The sequence below is a fragment of the Papio anubis genome, chromosome 3 (genome assembly GCF_008728515.1).
Source record: "Papio anubis isolate 15944 chromosome 3, Panubis1.0, whole genome shotgun sequence".
NCBI lineage: Eukaryota > Metazoa > Chordata > Mammalia > Primates > Cercopithecidae > Papio > Papio anubis.
Window position 1 is genome coordinate 113736098 of NC_044978.1, and position 21698 is coordinate 113757795.

Genomic DNA, 21698 nt, shown 5'->3' on the forward strand with positions numbered 1-21698 from the left:
CCTCACTTTACAAATTAAACTTCTAAAACTGACTTTATTTTATTAATCTATTTGATTATAAAAATATAAATAATAAAACACAAAAGTATTATAAAGTCATTTGTAGGAATCCACTCAGAGATCAAATATTTATCCAGGGCACAGCAAGTCTTTTGGGGTAAAATTTACAAAATAAAGCACAGTGCTTAAGTGTGGAGGCTCTGGATAAATCCAATTGGCACAACTTCCAACTTATGCACTATACCTGAGTGCCTGGCTCATTGTAAGTGTTCAATAAATGCCATTTCTTGCTATTATTGGAGGAATATAATTGCATCAGAGGGTAGGCATGACAATAAACAGTTCATTGTAGTCAATGCCCTTCCTTGTCTCCTTGAGTGAATGCTTGGAAACAGTAAAAAGACAGCCAGAAACATGGCTTGTAAATTGCTGAATCAGGGAGGAATACAACTCCTATATCCTTCTTATGGAGCTTCCAGGCAGAGAAAGAGGAAGTTCCTGAAGGTACTTGGATTGAAACAGTTCATGATCATAATGATTTGAAGCAACAGGAGGTAGTTATGACATCCAGGAAAGAGCTAGAGTGAGGTGAGGTGGGGTGAGAGCATGACAGAGCTTCATCTCAAGGCCCATGGAAAGAGAGTGTCAACCTTTCATTCTTTGGCCTTGCTAATAAGGAAGGAGAATTGCCAATTGTCAAAATCATGTCCAAATTTCTTTTTGTACTGTACGGCCTTCCACACTCACTTTTGGCCTTTCTTTCCAAGTATATCACCCATCACTTCCCTTATTAACACCATGGTAGATCCACTTCAAATCACTGCCATCAGCACACCTTCCTGCCTCCGTATGTAATCCTCTTCTTCCATCCTCACTTCCTCAGGTCACCATCCTATTCATCTCTCAAGACTTCTCTCTCAATCTTTTCATGTTTAGAATGACAGTTCCTCTTTTGCACTCCTCCCAAGTTCTGATATTCCTCGACCACTATAGTGTATTTCAAAATATAAAATGCATTAATTTATGTTTGTTTCTCTGACCAAATTATTTTAAAATTTTAATTTCACGTCTCTACATACTGGTTATTAACACTTATCTGTAAACCTCTCCTCTCACTCTCAATGTTTCTAATGTTACACAAATACTAATAGTCCCTTCAAATTCCTGGCCACTGCATCCTATCACATGCTGTCTGTTTTGTGAAGTATGGACTTCTTCCATACTTTATTTCTTTTGTGAGCCACTTAGAAATTAAATCCTGAGATAAATTTTACTTGTTAATTTTTTTAAGAGACAAGGTCTTTCTCTGTTGCCCAGGCTGGAGTACTGTGATGCCATCATAGATCACTGCAGCCTTGAACTCCTGGGTTCAAGTGATCCTCCCACCTCAGCTTTCCAAGTAGCTAGAAGTATAGGCACATACCATTATACCTAGCTAATTTCTTAATTTCTCTTTCTTTCTTTCTTTCTTTTTCTTTCTTTCTTTCTTTTATTATTTTCTTTTTTCTTTTTCCTTCCTTCCTTCCTTCCTTCCTTCCTTCCTTCCTTCCTTCCTTCCTTCCTTCCTTCCTTCCTTCCTTCCTTCTTTCTTTCTTTCTTTTCTTTTTTTCTTTTTCTTCTTCTTCTTTTTTTTTTTTAAGAGATGGGGTCTTGTGACATTACCTAGGTTGATCTTGAACTCCTAGCCTCAAGTGATCCTCCTGTCTTGGCCTCCTGAAGTGCTGGTACTACAGGTTTGAGTCACACTCCACACAGCCTACTTGCTAAAACATTTTATGAATTTTCACGGGCCTCTGTGAAATATTTTCTGCCATACTACATTCTTCATTGCTACAATGCATAATAACTACCCATGATCAAAATCTTCTAAACTGCTGTCTCCTCTTCCCAATTCACCTCCATGCAATCCCTTTCCCAAAACATGCTAGCCCCACAGTCTTCTTATAGCCACTTTTGCTGTGTCCATCAAAATTCACTTAATTGCTAGTAACCTTTTCCATCTCCTTTACTTCCAAGAAAGGACAAAATAAAAACCCAAATTAAAATCAGCCAATTTTATAACCACTTCTACTTTCTGATTACATTCTGCACCAGTTTGTTCAAGTGGCGTCCCTGTCTTGACATATCTGTCATTCCGTAATTTGGTCCTCTTTTCAGTCTTACTGTGGCTATCTACAGTCCTTCAGGGTCTCTAGCGAACCTTTCGCATTCATAGGTTTCTTCTTCATTCCATGTTCATCCCAACCTTTTTACTTAAATGAGCTTTACCTCACTTTCCTTAGCCTTTTTCCATTAACAAGATTCTCTACCTTAAAACAAACAAACAAACAAACAAAAACTCTAAATGACTCTCAGGCTTTACTTCCTATTTGTAAAGGTCTTCCCAGTTATTCACATTGAATTATCATGCTTTATCTTGATATTTTTATAATGTCATTTATGTTGAATAAATCATCCGTAGTGAAATATTTTTAAAGTTACCATCTAAAGACTGATTTGATTCTTACAAAGTGATAAGTTTAATCATTTCCTATTTTTAGACTGGTACTACTTACCTATTATATTATTATAGTTAAGGTTGACAAGTTTCTTTTTTAAAATTGTGGTGAAATACACGTACAATACAAGTTACCATTTTATCCATTTTTAGGGGCACATTAAATACCTTTACATGGTTGTATAGTCATCACTACCATGCATATCCAAAACATTTTTCATCTTACAAAACTGGAACTTCATACTCATTAAACAATAATTCCCATTTCCCCTTCTCCCAGCCCTTACAAACCATCATTCTACTTTCTTTCTCCATGCATTTGACTACTCTAGTTACCTCATGTAAGTGGAATCATACATAATTTGTTCTTTTATGACTGGTTTACTTTACTTGACATAATGACATTAAGGATCATCCATCTTGTAGCATGTGTCAGAATTTCATTTCTTTTTCAAGGGTGAATTATATTATATTCTAAGTATATACCACATTTTGTTTATCTATTTATTCACTAATGGATATTTGGATTGCTTTTCCCTCTAGTTAATATGAATAATGCTGTTATCAGGATGGGTAAATAAATACCTCTTTTATACTACACTTTTTTTGGCGGGGTATATATCCAGAATTGGCATTACTGGAAAATGAGATCATTCTAATTTTAATTTTTGAGAAAACACGATGCTGTTTTCCATAGAGTCAATGCCATTTTACACTCCCACCCACAGTGCACAAGGTTTTCAATTTCTCCACATCCTCATCAACACTTATTATTTTCTGTTTTCTTACATATTTTATTTGACATGTAATAACTGTATATATTTATGATGTACTTACTGATGTGTGGATACATACAATGTATAGTGATCAGATCAGGGTTATTAGCATATCTATCATCTCAAACATTTATTATTTCTTTGTGTTGGAAACATTTAATATCCTCCTTCTAGCTCTTTGAACTTATATGTTTCTGTTTGCTATAGTTATCTTACACTGGTATAGGACACTGGAAATTATTCCTTCTATGCTTTAAAAAAAAATCTCTCCCTATCTTCCCATTCCCCCTCAACTTCCCAGCCTCTAGTGTTCTCTGTTCTACTTTTGAGTTCTATGAGATCAATGTTTATTTAGCTTCTACATATGAGTGAGAATATGTGGTATTTAACTTTCTGTTTCTAACTTATTTAACTTAACATAATGTCTTTTGGTTTCATTCATGTTGCCATCAATGACAGAATTTCATCTTTTTTATGGCCAAATAGTGTTCCATTGTGTATATATAACACATTTTCTTTATTCATTCATCTTCTGTTGGATGCCTATGTTGATTCAGTATCTTGGCTGTTGTGAATATTGCTGCAATAAACATGGAGGTGCAAATGCCTCTTCAATATACTGTTTTGAGGAAAGCAGCATATTGAAAAAAATGACCAGCAGTGTGATTGCTAGATCATATGGTAGTTGTATGTGTAGTTTTTTAGGAAATCTTTTTATCCTTAAATTTTTCAATCCAAATATGTCCTTTCTGTTCAACTATTTACTTTTAGGCACACTAGTACATCCGTATGGCTGCCAAAATCTTTTACTAGCTACTAAAGTTTAAGTAATCAATGAAGCATTCTTATTATTGATATTATTATAATAACTAAAAGGAAAAATGGATACAAAGATGTTGACTGGATTATGTTGATTTAAGAAACTTGCATATCTGAAAGTCTACAGATTTTTGAAGAAATATTATAAAGTTTGTCTTTAGCAATCCAATGACACTTTGTTCTACTAGTTTTTCTCACTCTCATTCCTTCTCTTGATGGCTTAAGTAAATTCATCTTATGTGTATTTGGAAATTCCCCTACTAGTTATGATTTACTTTCTCCAACAACTATCCAAGGATATGATATCTTGTATACAATGAGTGCTCTCATTGAGTCAGTGAATAACATGGTATATTTGAAAGAGCATAGGCTCTGATGTTGAAAGGCTTAACTTGCTATTTACTTGTTAACTACTCTATGCTTCCTGTGGAAGTTAATTTACTTAAGTTATAAAAGCTTTGACTTTCTTATCTGTCAAAGAAAAATTAGCATCTGCTTTTCCAATAGTATGCAATTCTTATGAGTAGCAAATAGAATAATAATTGTAAAAAGACTTTGATCATTTTAAAGAACCATATTAATTAATTATGGAATAACACATTACATTCTGCTGATGAATGGTTTAGTAACCAATCTGGTAAACCATGTTTCTGTTAGCCAATAGTGTCTATTAAATGCATTATACCTCCATAATAACATTATACAAAAATATCCAATGCTTAGACTCAGGAAAGTATATCAATTACAAAAACTATGTTCCACTAAGTCAGAGAAAGAGAGATTTCTGATTGGTTAAAAAAAAAAAATCTTTATTCATCAAATTATACATTTTTTCAGAAAGAACTTACTATAGTAAAAAGGGTAGGATGTGGTTATCACAGTTGAATTTTCATCCAGTTTTCAGGAATGTATTGAGTAGGCCTCACGAGTGGCAAGAGGAATGAATTTTTGATTGGTGGTAACAGAATGGTGGTAGTATAGGTATTATGTAGAAAGATAATTGTGAGGACATCCTACCTACAAAGACAGCATAGTGTTGAGTAAAGAAATGCTTTATTTTATGCATTGTGATGCAGGTAAACAAGTTCATAAAAACATGCTTCAGCTTTTTTTTTTTTTTTTTTTTTTTTTTTTTGAGATGGAGTCTCACACTGTCACCCGGGCTGGAGTGCAATGTCAGGATCTTGACTCACTGCAAACTACGCCTCCTGGGTTCAAGTGATTCTCCTGCCTCAGCCTCCTGAGTAGCTGGGATTACAGGTGCCCACCACCATGGCTGGCTAATTTTTTGTATTTTTAGTAGAGACAGGGTTTTAATATGTTGTCCAGGCTGGTGTCGAACTCCTGATCTCATGATCCACCCACCTCACCCTCCCAAAGGGATTACAGGCGTGAGCCATCGCGCCTGGCCTCAGCATTTTAAAATAACTTTGTTTTTATTATACATGTTACATGTTTCTGCTATTTTCTTGTGCATTTTTCCAATGGTGTTTTATATAAAAATCCTCACTATCATGTGAGTTGAAAGGAGAAGACTAAATATTACATTTTCAAATCTACCAGTTCCTTCATACTCAGGGTGTTACATAGACCAACAGCAATTCTCACCTGAGAACTTGTATAAAATATAGAATTTCAGGATGTACCTTAGACCTAATGAATCTGACTCTGGATTTTAACAAGATACTTGGGCGCTTTATAAACATGTTAAGGTTTGAAAAAGATTGTTTCAGTCTTTATCCCATAAAAAAATCATATAGTACAGGAATTCATTAAACAAAAGTTTAAAGTTCTCTTTTCTACGTCCCTCTTACATATCATGGCAAACTTTTTTATTCATGGTCTCTATTAGAGACTTTCCTTTTTTCCTTCCAAACATTTTCTATGTATATACCAATATACAAGCTTAATTCATGAATTCTCCAAAGTTTCCAAATTCATGAAGTATGAAGATAAACTGGGCATAAAGTAATGAGTTGTTTTTTATTTTTCTTTCAAAAAAATCATGTTCTAATAATGTGTAATCTTAAACATACATTCATCTTATTACAGGCACTTTTCTAAATGTACAATCTAACTTTTCCTCCTAATTACATAGAAAGTGGATGTTACTGAACATTTGGGGACGCTGAGGCACAACAATTTGAACAAGATTATACAGTTGATTAGTGAGAGCCAGGATTTAAACTTACAATTTAACACTGGAGCATTGCCTTACAACCACTACATTATAATCACCTTACTAAGACTGTGTGCTTTATTTTAGAACTCCAAGGACCTATTGACAGAGCATCACAGACTTTTAAAAGGCATTATTCTAATTGCAAGCATGATATTAAGCATAGGTGCTATATATCAGTGCTACTATATATTCATACTAAATGAAAACTTCCTGAAAATAACTCTATTTTAGTTTCTATTCAGACAACACCTAAGCACATTACTAAGCATCTATTGTGAATTCTCTTTTAGGTTCCAAATTGTATGTGAGTTTCTAGAGAAAAACAAAAATATCTTTTACATTTCTCCGTAAGGTTCTTTCTTGAAAGTTAGCCATTTGCTGCGTAATAAAAGAACATTTTCCTAGAAGACTTATCAATCTTTTATCAAATGTCCTGGGACAACTATGACAAATTACCTTTGAAATTTCACGCTCTAAATTACTGACTTCAACAAAATGAGTCCCCGAGAGCAGGTTTAAATATGAAGCAGAATGTGTGTGTAGCAGTAATATACATAACTTTGCATAGTAAAATTTACCACTTGACATAGTATTTTTTCTCAAAATCTATCTATTGCTAATGAGGTCTCCTTTCATTTTTGTATGTATTAATATTCTTTTTTTTTGAGACAGAGCCTTGCTCTGTTGCCCAGATTAGAGTTCAGTAGCGCAGTCTCAATTCACTGCAGCCTCCACCTCCTAGGTTCAAGTGATTCTCCTTCCTCAGCCTCCCAAGTAGCTGGGATTACAGGCAGGCACCACCACACCTGGCTAATTTTTGTGTTTTCAGTAGAGACAGGGTTATGCCATGTTGGCCAGGCTGCTGGCCTTGAACTCCTGACGTCAAGTGATCCGCCAGCCTCCACCTCCCCAAGTGCTGGGATTACAGGCATGAGCCACTGTGCCTGGCCTGTATGTATTAATTTTCCAACGAGTATGAATCCTAAAAAGAAATAAGCTTCCTGTAGTTGCCCCTTACCTGATCTATTTCCACTTTCCCTTGTATAGGGAATCTGTTGGGTGTTCAAAAGTAATTGTGCCATTTGACTGGAGTGTCTACGTCCTAGTATTCCTGGAATAGTCCTGGTTTATGGTGTTGTCCTATTGTAATTATTAAGATCTGACCCTTTCATTACTAGAAGTATTGAACATTGGATGATCAATTACATGTTGAACCTACATGTGACCCTGTTACACAGAAAATTAAATACTGACTTTCGGAAAATAATTTCATTTTGTATTTACTTATGGGACAAATTCCCATCTGACCACAGATGGCCTAAATATATGCTTCAAATGGAATTTTTTTAATGGTTAGAACAGACCAAATTTAACTGATAAAAGCATACAGAAAATTATCAAGATAATGCATTAAACCTCAGTTAAAATCTTGCAGACTGGGCATTGATTGCACAAATCTACAGTCATCATGTAAAATCATATTTTCTCAAATTATAGTGGATAGTCATATTGTATAATAATAATGATTTATTTTTTTAAAAGGAAAACCTACTGAACCCTCTTTAATTACTAATAACTAATTGAGGCAAAGTAGAGATTGACCCTTATCCCTAGGGGATTATAGATTAGTATTTATTTATTTATTTATTTGAAAATAGAGATGGGTTCTTGCTATGATGCCTAGGCTGGTCTCAAACTCCTGGCCTAAAGCAATCCTTCCAACTCGGCCTCCAAAAGTGCTGAGATGACAGGCATGAGACACCATGCCTGGCCGCATTACAGATTTTTTAAACCCTGGATTTTGAGTTCATGAAAATTTATAGAGCTGTTATGTAAATTCACTAAGAGGTGATTTGCCTTATGATGTAAATTAGACATTTGTAATTGTGTAATTGATCCCCTATGATGTAAAGGCTTCTTATTATCAAATTCATCTAAGGGGCCTTGTTTGATATGGCCAACAGTCTTAGTTTTCCTCAGGTACTCTATACTCCAGAGGCCCTGTTCGAATCTTTATTTTTGGATTTTTTGTAAAAATTAAACTTCTTTACTTTTTGTGGGTTAATTATCCATCATACTTTGAGGCCGGAAATTTTCTGTTGCTCAAGTTTTATATCCCCAATACCTTGTCCAGCACTTTCATCTTTGTGAATAAATAAGTAAATAAATGAATAAACAAATGAGGAGACAGAATCTTTTCATAAATTACAGTAGATTTTTATATAGCTTGATTTTGAGTTAGGAATAAAATAAATCAGTTTTCCTGGGTACACTTCTGGGAAAAGACAAAAGCAAGGTATTATAATACAGTTGATGCTTGTCCTCAGCCTCTTAAATGAATCACAGTGAATAGGAAACACTAGTAGGTTGTTGAAATTGATGTGATGTAGTCAGTAAGGAAGACACAACTAAAGAGAACTTTAATATGGGAAAGTACATCTCTTCTGATCCCCAATCTGAGATTAACCAGTCTGAAACTTCTTTTAATCCAGAATAATGCCCTTTTCATGTGACTGTGAAAAGGCTGTAAATATCATTATTATGTTTTTATTACCTAAAATAGATAGTATTATTCTTTTCCTGTAAAAAAGCAAAGTCACAGTCAACAGCAGTTTTTAAAAACCCTCTCTATTACAGATATTTTCCTCAGGATATAGTATTTTTATACGTTGTATAATGATAGTTAACATAAAGGAACAGAATTGGAGGTAGGAGAGAGGCATTTTCTTTTTTTTCCTTTATTTACTTTAAAAAAATAGGAAATCAGAGATATGATATACTTTTCCGAAATCTTTTAAAATTATAATTAATGAATAAATATTAATTCTAATTAGACAATGTTATAATTTGTTAAATACAAACTATCACAACCAATATGCCTAAAAGAAAGCAAACAAAAAATTGTCTGATATAGCTTAAATATCACCAAAACATATAGGGCAGTTGGATTTCCTTCTTTGAAAAAAAGATCAGAGCATATACAGTATAAGTTAATCCATAAAGCAGATAGTCACAACAAATAATAGGAGACAAGCTGCATTTTAAAAGGTAAATAAATGATGAATTCTTTTAATGACCTAGTACACTGATAAAAATTGGAACGTTTCTAAGAGCCTATTTGTCCCCAGGATTTCCATTATAGGAATTGAATTTTTCAAAAGATATACAGAGAACTGTATTAATATGTTCCTGTCAAATTATGGATTCAACATAAAATCATGTTTTTATAATAGCCATGCATTTGGAAATTTTTGTATTTTAATTTTCAATAATGCTACTTTATTTCTTGTGTAATCTGTTATCATAGCATGAATCACTCCCTGTTGAAACCTCTCAGAATTTCCTGGGAAAGAAATTGGACAGAAAATTAGTTTCCTATTTGGGAGAATTCTTAGAATGTAAATAAACCTACTGGTTGAACTGAAACCACAAAATTATCATTTTCTAATTACCACATTTAAATAGCTGTGAAGCAAAGAGATAGGCCATCATCTTGATCATCAACACAGCTTGCTTCTCTCCAGTCTTGGGTTTAAGGTACTGCGTTTACATACAGCAAAATTACTATCATTTTACATTTTACACTTTCTTCCACTATTTACTAAGTATATTTGTAACTTTTCCATATGTTTACAAATATTAAACCTTCTTATGATTTGCTGGCACCTTAAAAATCCCTTTGCAAATTTGGATACCATTTTAGAACCTTAGGTGATGAATCAATACAGTTTTATAAAAATACCAAATCATTTTTTGATAATTTTATAACTAAAATATTATATGTTTTTAAAGTTGGTACATAATTTCAGTAGAGACTTGGGGTAAGGTAATTTAAATTATTTTTACCTGATTCTATGAGAAGTTGTTATGCAAATAATTTATTTTTGTAATTACCATAGCAAAAACAATTTCTAGCAGAATATTTCAAGGCCATTTTTGTTTCATGTCATTTGGGTAATAAAATTAACTCTGCAATGTGTTTATCTATAATAGGTAATTAGATATAGATGACTACTTTGTACTGAGTATTAAGTTTAGATATTCAGAAAGACACAAATAGTAAATTTATTTGAGTTCAAAAATATGCCTTCTTTATTAACACATTTAGATTCTAAAATTTGTAGACTGAAGCAATATATATAAATGTCAACGTTAGTATGTCGATTAATATGTGAACAAATAGCATGTGTGACCTGATTTTCTTTCTAATGATTTCTCTGGAAACCATTTTCCCAGTACATGTGAATGTCCATATTTCTGGGTGCTTGCAATTTAATGAAACTAAAGAAATCAAATATAAGGCATGTCAATATTTTGATTCTGTCCAATTCAATCATCTTCATGTATTTATGTCATGAATATTCCAATGTAGCAAAACATGAAGTTATGACTAGATTATTTTAAAAAATAATTGAAGGAGATTAATAGCTTTTATATAACATGCAGACAGGATTTTTCATGACGACTCTAAAAGAAAAGAATGCTCTCAAATAGATTTAAAAGAGAAACTCATTTTCAAAAATTTTCAATCAAATTAAATTCCAGTTCTCAGTGGATTTTACTTTATTGCCCACTTTAGAAAATCTGATTTGTGATCTAGGAGGAAAAGTGTTTTCTTTTTTCAATTGTATTTCAAAATCAGCACTTCTCTGTTTCTCCAAGCCCATATTATTACATTAAGGACAAAATGTCATGTTTTAAAGAGTTAGTGAAGAAAAATGTTTGTAAGAAATAAGTATTTCTGAATAATATAAGAACTATGACTAGAATGATAAACATTGATATTGAGTAGTAAAGTTTATAAAATCTTAGGTTTATAAAAATTCACGTTACAGCTCCTCATATAAGCCTATTTTATCAACATTTGCTCCTTTGTTGAAAAATCAAGGATTTTTTTTCAGGAAATAAATTTAATATAATAATATCTAACTCTTTCTTTTTTTGTCATCTTACATAGGCTTTTATCACCATGAAGCTTCTCATTCTCACCTGTCTTGTGGCTGTTGCTCTTGCCAGGCCTGTAAGTTTGGTAGAGAATTTAGAAAGATTTAGATTCTTGTTAGAAATGACCTGAAACTTCATCAAACATAGGATACCCAGAGGAATAATCTTCAAGCACTGCATGATCTCCAATTGGCCTCTGAAGTCTTGACAATAGAAATGCAGTAATGCTTCCCATTTTCATCATTGTTATACAGTCCACCGAGAGCCTTAACTCTGAATAAAATGTCTGACTTGAATTATAAGCACCCCACAATAAAAAAGAGCTAAAAATTTAAAAGTAAGAAAAAGAATAAGGTAGTGCACAACATAATAAGTGGCATCAAACAATGTGATTAGGCCTGTTCCTTGAGTCTACTACAAAATTCTCATGTTTCTAAAAATGTAATAGTAGTCCAACATTTCTTTACCAAATATAACACAAAGCCACATGTTCCAATGTATCCTACTTTTGGAATCAAAATCAAACCCTCATCTGAGATGGCTTGTGTCAACTTTTCTTCCCCCCCACAAGGGATAGAAACCTGGGGTGATTCAGCTGATTGAGTGATCAATTTATTGTGGTCACTGTAAACAATGTAAATAATGAAACTAGATAATGTATATTAAAATTACCTTTCTTCTCAAAAAGAGTGTTTATATCAATTAGATAGGGATGTGAACCAAAAAGTTTCTCTATTCTCTTGTTGTGTGTAGTTAATGAATGAGAAGAATAAACACCTGACTGAAAAAAACATCAGTTTAGAGGGATGATTGGATATATTTGGACACTGAAATTATCTCATACAGAAGCAAAATTTCTGAAATGCAGATATAGTCTGTTGTTTGCACTGACAGACTTGTTCTCTAAATTCCCCTTTGGAAACTGCAGAATCAGTCATTGTCAACTTCTGAACCAATAGTCTTTGTTTATGCTATAATCTAAGCATCAATAGAAAGAAATCTCTGCTTGCAAGTTACCAAAACAATGATACATCTTCCTCAGGAATGAACCATCTGAGCAGTTCTTATCTTGTCATTTTACCAGGAAGTGGGGAAAAGCAGCCCAAAAAATAGATGCTACACTTTTATTCCAAAGGAAACAATAGAGTTATGTGTTTGTTTGTTTATGTCACTGTTTAACATGAAGTCTATGCAGATTGAGATCAATTGTCATATAATTTAAGCGATGGTAAAAATAAAACCTAGACAATATACCCAAAGGATTATAAATCATGCTACACCCAAAGGATTGTAAATCATGCTGCTCTAAAGACACATGCACATGTATGTTTATTGAGGCACTATTCACTATAGCAAAGACTTGGAACCAACCTAAATGTCCATCAATGATAGACTGGATTAAGAAAATGTGGCACATACACACCGTGGAATACTATGCAGTCATAAAAATGGATGAGTTCATGTCCTTTGTAGGGACATGGATGAAGCTGGAAACCATCATTCTCAGCAAACTATGGCAAGGACAAAAAACCAAACACCGCATGTTCTCACTCATAGGTGAGAATTGAACAATGAGATCACTTGGACACGGGAAGGGGAACATCACACACTGGGGCCTGTTGTGGGGTGGGGGCAGCGGGGAGGGATAGCATTAGGAGATATACCTAATGTAAATGACGAGTTAATGGGTGCAGCACACCAGCATGACACATGTATACATATGTAACGAACCTTCACGTAGTGCACATGTACCCTAGAACTTAAAGTATATAAAAATAAAAAATAAAAATAAAACCCAAACATTTGAATTAGGAAATTATAATTTGCCCAACATTTTTTTATACTAGTTTAAAATCATCTTTAGAATTTTGGTGTAATATAAATAATTCAGAAAACTAAATAAATTGTTTATTATTCTAACCCAGAATTATAAATTCTAACCCAGAATTTTTGCTTTTTGAAAGATGTTTTACATAGTTTTCTCAACTCCCAGCCACAATCTAAAGAAAGGAAATGATTATTTTCCTTTGATATTTGTCTATAAGATAATTATGATTTCTTTTTTTCCACTGTATTCCCAGAGAAACTTGGTCTCTGACAAATATTGTTATTAAAACACATACCTTTTGGAAATAGCAGTGTCAAAAATCATCATATTATATGTGTATTATTATATTGTTACTGTCATTTTAGTTACTTTTTGTTTTACAATTCTTGCATTGTTTTTCACAGAAACTTCCTCTTAGATACCCAGAACTCCTTCAGGTAAATACTCTATTCTGCATTCCAAGAACTCACTCTAATTGTGAAGCATATACTCCAAATGTGCTCTTCCCTTCTCTATGAAACAACCTGTTTCACTTTTGCTGACGCACCATTTCTTTAGTTCAAGCACTGCCAGACGTAATTTGCTCTCACAAACTTAGAGGACGACACACAGACTTAGATAAAAAAAAAAAATAATAAAAAAAAGTCTTATTTTTATCCAAGAGAAGTAGTTAATTAAACAGAACCTGTTGATGTGCTTATTTTAATGTATTCTTGCTTTTTTTCAGTGTTACACATATTCAAGCCTGTGATTTACAGTTCGGTCTCATTAGAGATGTTGAATCTTGAATTAGTTACCTCTATCACAACTTTCTATGAGCACAACTAATCCTACATTCTGTCCTGCAATTGGAATAATACCATTTTAAACTTACTATTTTTTACAGAATCCATCAGAGAGCAGTGAGGTAAGCTCTGTTTATGAGGAGTCAATATTCTCTCTTCCTTTTGCTCTCTTTCAGTTTGCTATCATGCATGTTGAATGTCTTCTTCTTTACAATTTTTATTTCCCTTCAAATGCATCCAACAACTTAAGTACCTGGATTGCTCTCTCAATTCTGTTTGATGAAATTCCTATTCAACTTCTTAGTTATTTTGGTAAGCATAGACTTATTAAATTTCCTGGCCTGGTGAAGAAGGAACTAATTAAGGTGTAGGTGTTCTTTAGATTGTAAAATTAGATCATAAAACTAAAAGTAATTATTTGTTCTTCTACCCTAGAAATCTGTTGGTTTACCAAATTAAATGGAGCATTTGTGTTCAAATGGGAATAATGTGGGTTTTTTTGGTGTTTTTATTATTTTTATAATTCACAATTTAATTTCAATAGGAAATTATCAAAGAAAGAAAGTTTCTCAGGCTTGTTTTGGTAAGTGTTATCCATTTATTCTTAAAAGAAGAAACATTTTTCTGGGAAAAATTATTTAATTTATATTTATAATTTTTTTTTTTAATTTTTTTTTTTTTTACTGGGTGCAGTGGCTCACACTTGTAATCCCAACACTTTGGGAGGCTGAGGCAGGATTGCTTGAGCCCAGGAATTTGCGACCAGCCTAAACAACATAACCAAACCCCATTTCCACAAAAGAATTTGAAAAAAAAAAATAGTCGGATGTGGTGCCATGCACTTGTGGTCCCAGCTACTTGGGAAGCTGAGGTGGGAGGGTCACTTGAGCGTGGGAGGTTAAAGCTGCAGTGAGTCATGATAGCACCAGGGCAATAGAGCAAGAAACTGCCTTAAAAATAAAAAGGTTTTTTGTTGTTGTTTTGTAACCTAAGTTGATCAACCCTTCCCATCATTCAGTCACCCAAACGCCCAGAAAGAATATAGAAACAAGATATGCACATATTAAAGAATCACTTTATATTTTCATTTGTACTTAAATGTTTGCCTCTCCAAAACATTCTGCTCTCCTTTCCATGATGTATGTGGAGGTTTACAGTTTCCTTACTCCTTATAATAGAATGCTCTTAACTGTAAATAATACGTATGTGTCATATTCTCTATAATTTTTTGACTTAATTGCTGAATAGAAGAACATCATATTTTAATTCAAGGACATTATCTAAATGATTTGATAGATAACCCAACTATGAATGAATTTTAACATAACCTTTTTTTTTTTGTAGCCTATACCATTAGAATCAAGAGAGGTAAGAATGACTCCACAGAATATACCGTACAATTAACAAAGGGAAGTAAGTGTTAAGATCAGGAGACTCAGAACAGTGCCTAAAACAAAGTGAAAGTCAAGGATAACAAAATTGAGTGGAACAATGTAAAAATATTGTTAATTGCACACTTACGTAGTGGTGTTACGCAAAGAAAGTGTAGGGAAACACCACTTAAAGGTTAGAAATGATACACTAAGGAATACTAGCTCTTTCATGAAAAATAAATTTATTTTTAAATTTGTATCAGCACTAATGAATTTTGCTGAGAATTCTAAAGATTGCTGATTTGATTGACTTAATTGTGTAGTGGGAAAGACCATTTAGGGTTAGAAATGATATAATAAGGAATATTAGTTCATTCAGGAAAAATAGATTTATTTTTAAATTTGTATCAGCACGATGTGAAGTATAGTTTCTCATAGATTTCCACTCATTTATGTCTTGTTTCACTAATATTGTTTATCTTTTCTTTTTTATCCCTAAGGAATACATCAATGGTATGAACAGGGTAAGAAGCATCAACGAAATTTAAATTATGTTAAAAGTTTGTCTTCATGAAAACATATTTTACAAGGTACACTTTATTGATTTTAGCAGAGAAAAGTTCTGAGAGAAAAACAGAGTGATGAAATCAAGGTACCAAAGTTTTTCTTGAAAGAGTATGACAAAAGTATATATTCTTGTAGTAGCAAAAAATGTTTTCATTTAGGAAAAGAAAAAAACATTTTTCTATGATTTTTTCCTTTCCTTGAACTTTTCACTCATACATTTGTAGTGACTAATGGATTCTGCTGAGAATTCTGAAGATAATGATTTCTTGACTTAATTGTGTAACTGTGATGAAACAAGGCATTAATGTGAATGAATGAAACAGCAAATAAACAAATAAATGCAATTATGTGTTCACATTTATCACCAAAATTAAATGAATGCTTTATCAAGGATATTATATGAAGTAATACAATATCTGGCTCAAGAATATTTACATAGTCATACTCAATTATTTTCTTTAAACGTAATATCTTTGATTCGGATTGTCTACTAGTTTTTTAGTAGAATTGGTATTGAGACAGCAGGTGCTCAAACTTTATGGGATAAAATATAAATCTTCTTAACAATCTTTCATAACTGACTGATCGATTGTCTTGGCAGGATACTAGGAATGAGTCAATTGAGGTGAGACCCTTTGTTTTAAAATTATTAAACCAATATGAGGAAAAGAAACAATACATATTTCCAAAAATAAATTATTATTTTGAATAAAAACTATGACAGATAACTCTAATTCAAAGAAAGAAAAGATATACTGCACCATACATTGGCCAGAGTAACTAAACCAACACAAATATTTTGAATTTAAATTCTATGGATAATGTCACTGATCTCTGTATTGCTGTAGTCGTGAAAACTAAGCAAAACGTACTAGATGAAGCAACTTCATTTGCTTAGGTATTTATACACCATTGAATTAGTGCTCTCGTTTAGCCCAGTTGTATTTACTTCATGAGCTTCAGTGCAGTGTTCTGTTCAGTGTCCAGAAGCTAAGTTTTAAAAGAGGGAAAACGAAAAGTCATGCTGGATAAAGGAAAATGTAAACTTGCTTTCACTGATTTACTACAACATAGAAGAATCGAAAACGTTTTATTTAAATTTCAAAATGCAGGTTCAGGTAGCTCAGAGATAAGGTAGGCAGGCTTTTTAGTTTTTCTTATTACTTTGATATTGTCTCAGTTTTCTATTTTCTTTGACATCCATTTTATTTGGTAATCATTACTTTTGTGTTTGACTATTTGCCATGAAAAATGAAATTAATTATCTTTCCTTTCTTAAGAACCATGTTATGGCAGAGTCTGAGGTAAGACCCGTTAATTCTAGTGAACTCTACACTTATGTATCACACATAGTGTACGCAGTATGCTTCATTTTAAGAAGACTGTCTTCTGAAATTAAGCAGAATAAGACACTGAATTTTAAAATGCTAACATCTTAATTTTAAATTAATTCTATTCTAATTTTAACTTATTGGACTTCTCAAACAGGAATATTATACTCAAAAATGTACAATGTTGTGCTATGTAAAGTTGAAATTGGAAGATGGAATTTAAGCCATTTAAACAATAATTAGTAAAAAGATTGCTTATTCATTTAAATACAAAATGAAAACAAAAGGTGCATGGATGTTTAAAATGAGAGTCCCACAGAACGCTGGCTCTGACATCCCAGGGCATGAGATTACTTTTTTATTTTAGATACAAGTGTATGCGTGTAAGATTTTTACATGAGTATATCAGACACAGGTAGTGAGCGTACTACCCAATAGGTATAGGTTAATGCAAAAGTTATTGTGCTTTTTTGCCATTAAAAATAATGGAAATACTATTAGGTTGGTGCAAAAGTAATTGTAGTTTTTACAAAGTAATGGCAAAACGTCAATTACTTTTGCACCAACCTAATAGTTTGTCAACCCATGCCCCTCTTCCTCTCCTTGGGCAGAAAGAATCTATTGCAGCAATTACCTAGAATCAGTGAGCTACACTATTTACAAATATATTTTTTTAAATGCTGACTTATTGCATATGGTTAATCAACCATCTCCAGAGATAAAGTCTGTTGAATATTAAAATTAATCGGTTAAAATATGTATGTACTTGGGAAGTAAAATTATATGTATATATAAATATAAACATAAAGGACTTTGAATAAAAAATAAATAGTTCAAAGTAAGTATTTTAAAAGCTAATGTAATTTTAGCTTCATCTTAAGATTGTGTATTGTATTTAATGTTTCCATTTTATTCACATCACAGAAACCCCAAGGGCAGATGAGAATAGATGTTTAACCCAGGGTTATAGGTACCCAGCTAAATACAGTTCTTTCTTAGAGGTTTCATTTGTGTCACAAAAATCTATGTAAAATTTGCATTCTACTCAATGATAAACTTGTGTTTGTTTTCCTAAATTAAAAACTATCGCTTTTAAGTTTTTATGTTCCCAGATAAGTTATTAAACCTACAGCCATAAATTTTCAAGTAAAATTGACACTCCAAGAAAATACAATATGGTACACCTGAATTTTCCCATACCACTAATTCAATTACAATGTTACCATGGTAAGCATTTCACCATGATGGTATGGAACTAGTTTCCTTCAAATTCTAAAAATCCCAGGGTATAGTTGACACTAGTTTTCTTTATTTTAGAAGACGGAATCTAGCATCAGTTCATCAAGTGAGGTAAATAATTTTGATATTAATTCTGAGTCCCAATTAATTTAAAACATTATGAAAACTTGTACTGTGAGGATTACATATCCCATAAGGTCTGTTTGTACAAGGCAGTGTATATGTGGCACTACTCTAGTTTTAGTATGTGAGTAGCTATCCAAAAGAAGTAAGAAAGCAATTGTTTGTCAGAGACAAATTGACATTATTTCTGGGCAAACAATTTTATCTGGCATCTGTGATGTCCAAATTATTATTTTTTAACCAATTACTTTGTCCTTCTCAGATTTTGTTAAAACTCAATCTTATCGTTAAAAATTCTAACAATTACAATGCCTATAAGCCAATGAAGTAAACATTTCATAAACCATTTAGAATTTAACCAATTCTAGGTTAATCAGATGTTGGTCTCCTCTAACTACTCCCCACACTTTGCCCTGTGTTAATCTTGAGACCAAAAGTCGGCCTACATAAAAAGTGGTGTTGTTTTTCCTTTGACTTTGGGAGAAGACCTTCATGCAAGTTACCAAAATAAAACCAACTCAGTTAAGCGGGATTTCTGTTAATTGAATACAAATCATTACTTCACCTCCACCCCCAACATTTGGAGCGATGTAGTGGTTAAAGCAGTGAGAAAAGGAAAAGCAATGTGATTATAATATGTGCTTTAAATTATTAATCTTGTCTCAGCTTTTGGGGAATTTATAATGAAAATCAACTTACTGTAATTGTTTAGTAATAGTTTTGTTGATTCATATTTTAACTTTAAATGTAAATTAATGTCCTGAAATTAAAACTATGCATATTTTTATTTTTTTAAAGGAAAATTCTCTCAGTAAGTCTGCGGTAAGATATGTTTGCTAAATTTAAAATATATTAATATTTTCCAGGATAAATTAAAATGCACTTACTTTCACATATACAGACACACACACATACACACACACACACCCCCCAAGGGAAGACATACTATACCAATGCCATCTGAAAAAGTGGCATTAAAGATTTATCAAAGGCAAATATACCAAGGAAAGAGTGAGAATGTTGTATTGATAAATTATTTATCCTTTTCAATATCTGCTAGACTTTATTGTAAGTAGTCTGATGGGATCTAGATGCTTTCTTATTCCCCTCTAAAAATAAAACTAGCAACTTTTTTTATCCTGGGTATCTAATTCACAGTTTCACTTGAACATTTGTATTTTATCGTCTCCTTTTGAATCCACATAACATAGTATTTAAGTGGCAGTCTGTAGATTTGGTTACGCTTGAGTTCGACTCATAGCTCTACCCACACATATGTGATGTTGAACCGTTCACTTATCCAGTATAAGTCTATAACTAAACCCCAAAATGGCAATAATAATAAATATTAGATGATGTAAAGCAATTAATGCAATCCATGACACAGAGTAAACTATAAATAAATGTTGGATAATATTTGAAAAATTATTTTTCCCTGTCCATTTAATATTCTAATCTAATTTGGCCAAAGTTAAATCTTCACAGTCAGCAAATAAAAAAGTTTTAATTTTCTTAATAATTCTGATATATTGTACTAAAATTGGCTGTTACTAATTTATATCAGACAGAATTATAATTTAAATTCAAGAAGTTGCTTTTTAAAATGTTTTTAAAAGGGAATAATGGAAGAGGTCCAAATTATTTGGGGTAGAAATGGCAATCAGGTTTAATAGTTCCTCATTCTCTACCCTTGGGAAAGAGCATTGTAAGATTCTTGTTTCATCATATGAAAGTGATGGGGTTGGATTGAATGACATCCAAGCAATTGAGAATATTTTTCTTTTTAATAGGAACAGTTTCGTAGAATGAACGAATACAACCAACTTCAGCTGGTAATATTTTATTCATTATAATACAAAACCATATTCTACTATAGAATTAAAAGAAATTTTAAATTGAGGCCACTTCTAAATATATTTTTATTTTTATTAAGAAATTATTTATTCTAACCTTGACCAATAATTGGCATATTATTTGTATGTTTGCCTGCATATTTGCTGGCAATGCTCGTTCTCTTTATTTCTGGACTAAAGTTGTATATCTTATCCATAATTACTAACCAGGGAGAAAGTGAGTACATTCTACCACAAATTCACTTTTAACCTCCCCGATGATACATTCTGGTTGAGAATTTCATAAATATGCTTACCTGTGAAATCACAGATATGTCAAATAAACTTTCCATTTAAGGAACAGTATAGACTCTGAGAAAGGAAACAGGAATGCTAAACATCAGATTTGCTTCTGTCAAAACTCACCTAATCTGCTTTTCATTGGTTTCAACCCTTTTGAGTAACATAAAAGTCTTTCTTTAGGGAGGACAATAGAAACCTTTCAGTTACTATAAGTAAATTTGACATAATGAAGACTTTGGGAAATGCTTTGTTTTAATTTAGCAAAATTACATGCTAGCATTTTTAATTGTTATCAATAGAGGAAGATGAAAATCAATAATTAATTTAATTTGGACCCCAACTGTTACTCTTGTTTCCATTTTCAGGTAACTTGTGTTTAAAATAGTATCCAAATAAATTTAAACATATCAGTGCCCCAATAGAATTCATCATTATTGATCTAGAAAATTACCTGAATAATATATTTTAGTACCATATGTATGATATGGCTAGTATGTAGCCTCCATAACTGTTAGAACCAACTGGTCCTCCTGAGAGATTTTGTAGTATTTTACAGTGTTGTCTCCAGTATTTAACATTGTCCCTGAACAAATGAAGGTACCCAGCAAATGTTTCTTATTCGTGAGTAAATAAAATGAAAATACTAAAACAGAATGTTTTCTCCTCCCTAGCAAGCTGCCCATGCCCAGGTGAGATTATTTATTAAATCTAAAATATTTTAGTATTTCCTTCATGTGTTATATTTTTATAATGCATGCTTCTTTTTTAACATAAATATACTCTGAGAGAGAGTGTTCTTACCAACCCTACCTGGTAATATTTTACTTAAAAGTCGCAAAAGATAGAATTTAAATAATTAATAAATAGCCCTAAATAGAAAAATACATAGTCCTAGAGAAGTGGTAGGTTATTATTTATCCTCAGAATATGAACCTTACTAATTGTTTATTTTTCCAAACTATAGTGAGCTTAGCCTTTGGCTAATTTCTTTTTCTAACGTTAGAAAATAAAAAGGGTTTTGACATTTTTTGCTAATTTTGGCATAGAATACGGTCTATTCTAAATTTCATGAATGATGTTGTATATACTTCTGGTGCAA

General features: G+C 32.4%; 2 long non-coding RNA genes across 2 annotated transcripts; both read left to right on the top strand.

Moving 5' to 3' along the window:
• Window positions 1-7138: 7138 nt before the first annotated feature.
• On the top strand, window positions 7139-13954 carry LOC108585941. The gene is made up of 4 exons (XR_001902548.3): window positions 7139-9811; window positions 11232-11294; window positions 13451-13483; window positions 13933-13954. It is a non-coding gene; the product is annotated as an uncharacterized LOC108585941 (long non-coding RNA).
• Window positions 13955-18417: 4463 nt separating this feature from the next.
• LOC116274184 lies at window positions 18418-21289 on the top strand. Its single transcript, XR_004182777.1, has 4 exons — window positions 18418-18452; window positions 19263-19286; window positions 20255-20296; window positions 21271-21289. It is a non-coding gene; the product is annotated as an uncharacterized LOC116274184 (long non-coding RNA).
• Window positions 21290-21698: the final 409 nt, after the last annotated feature.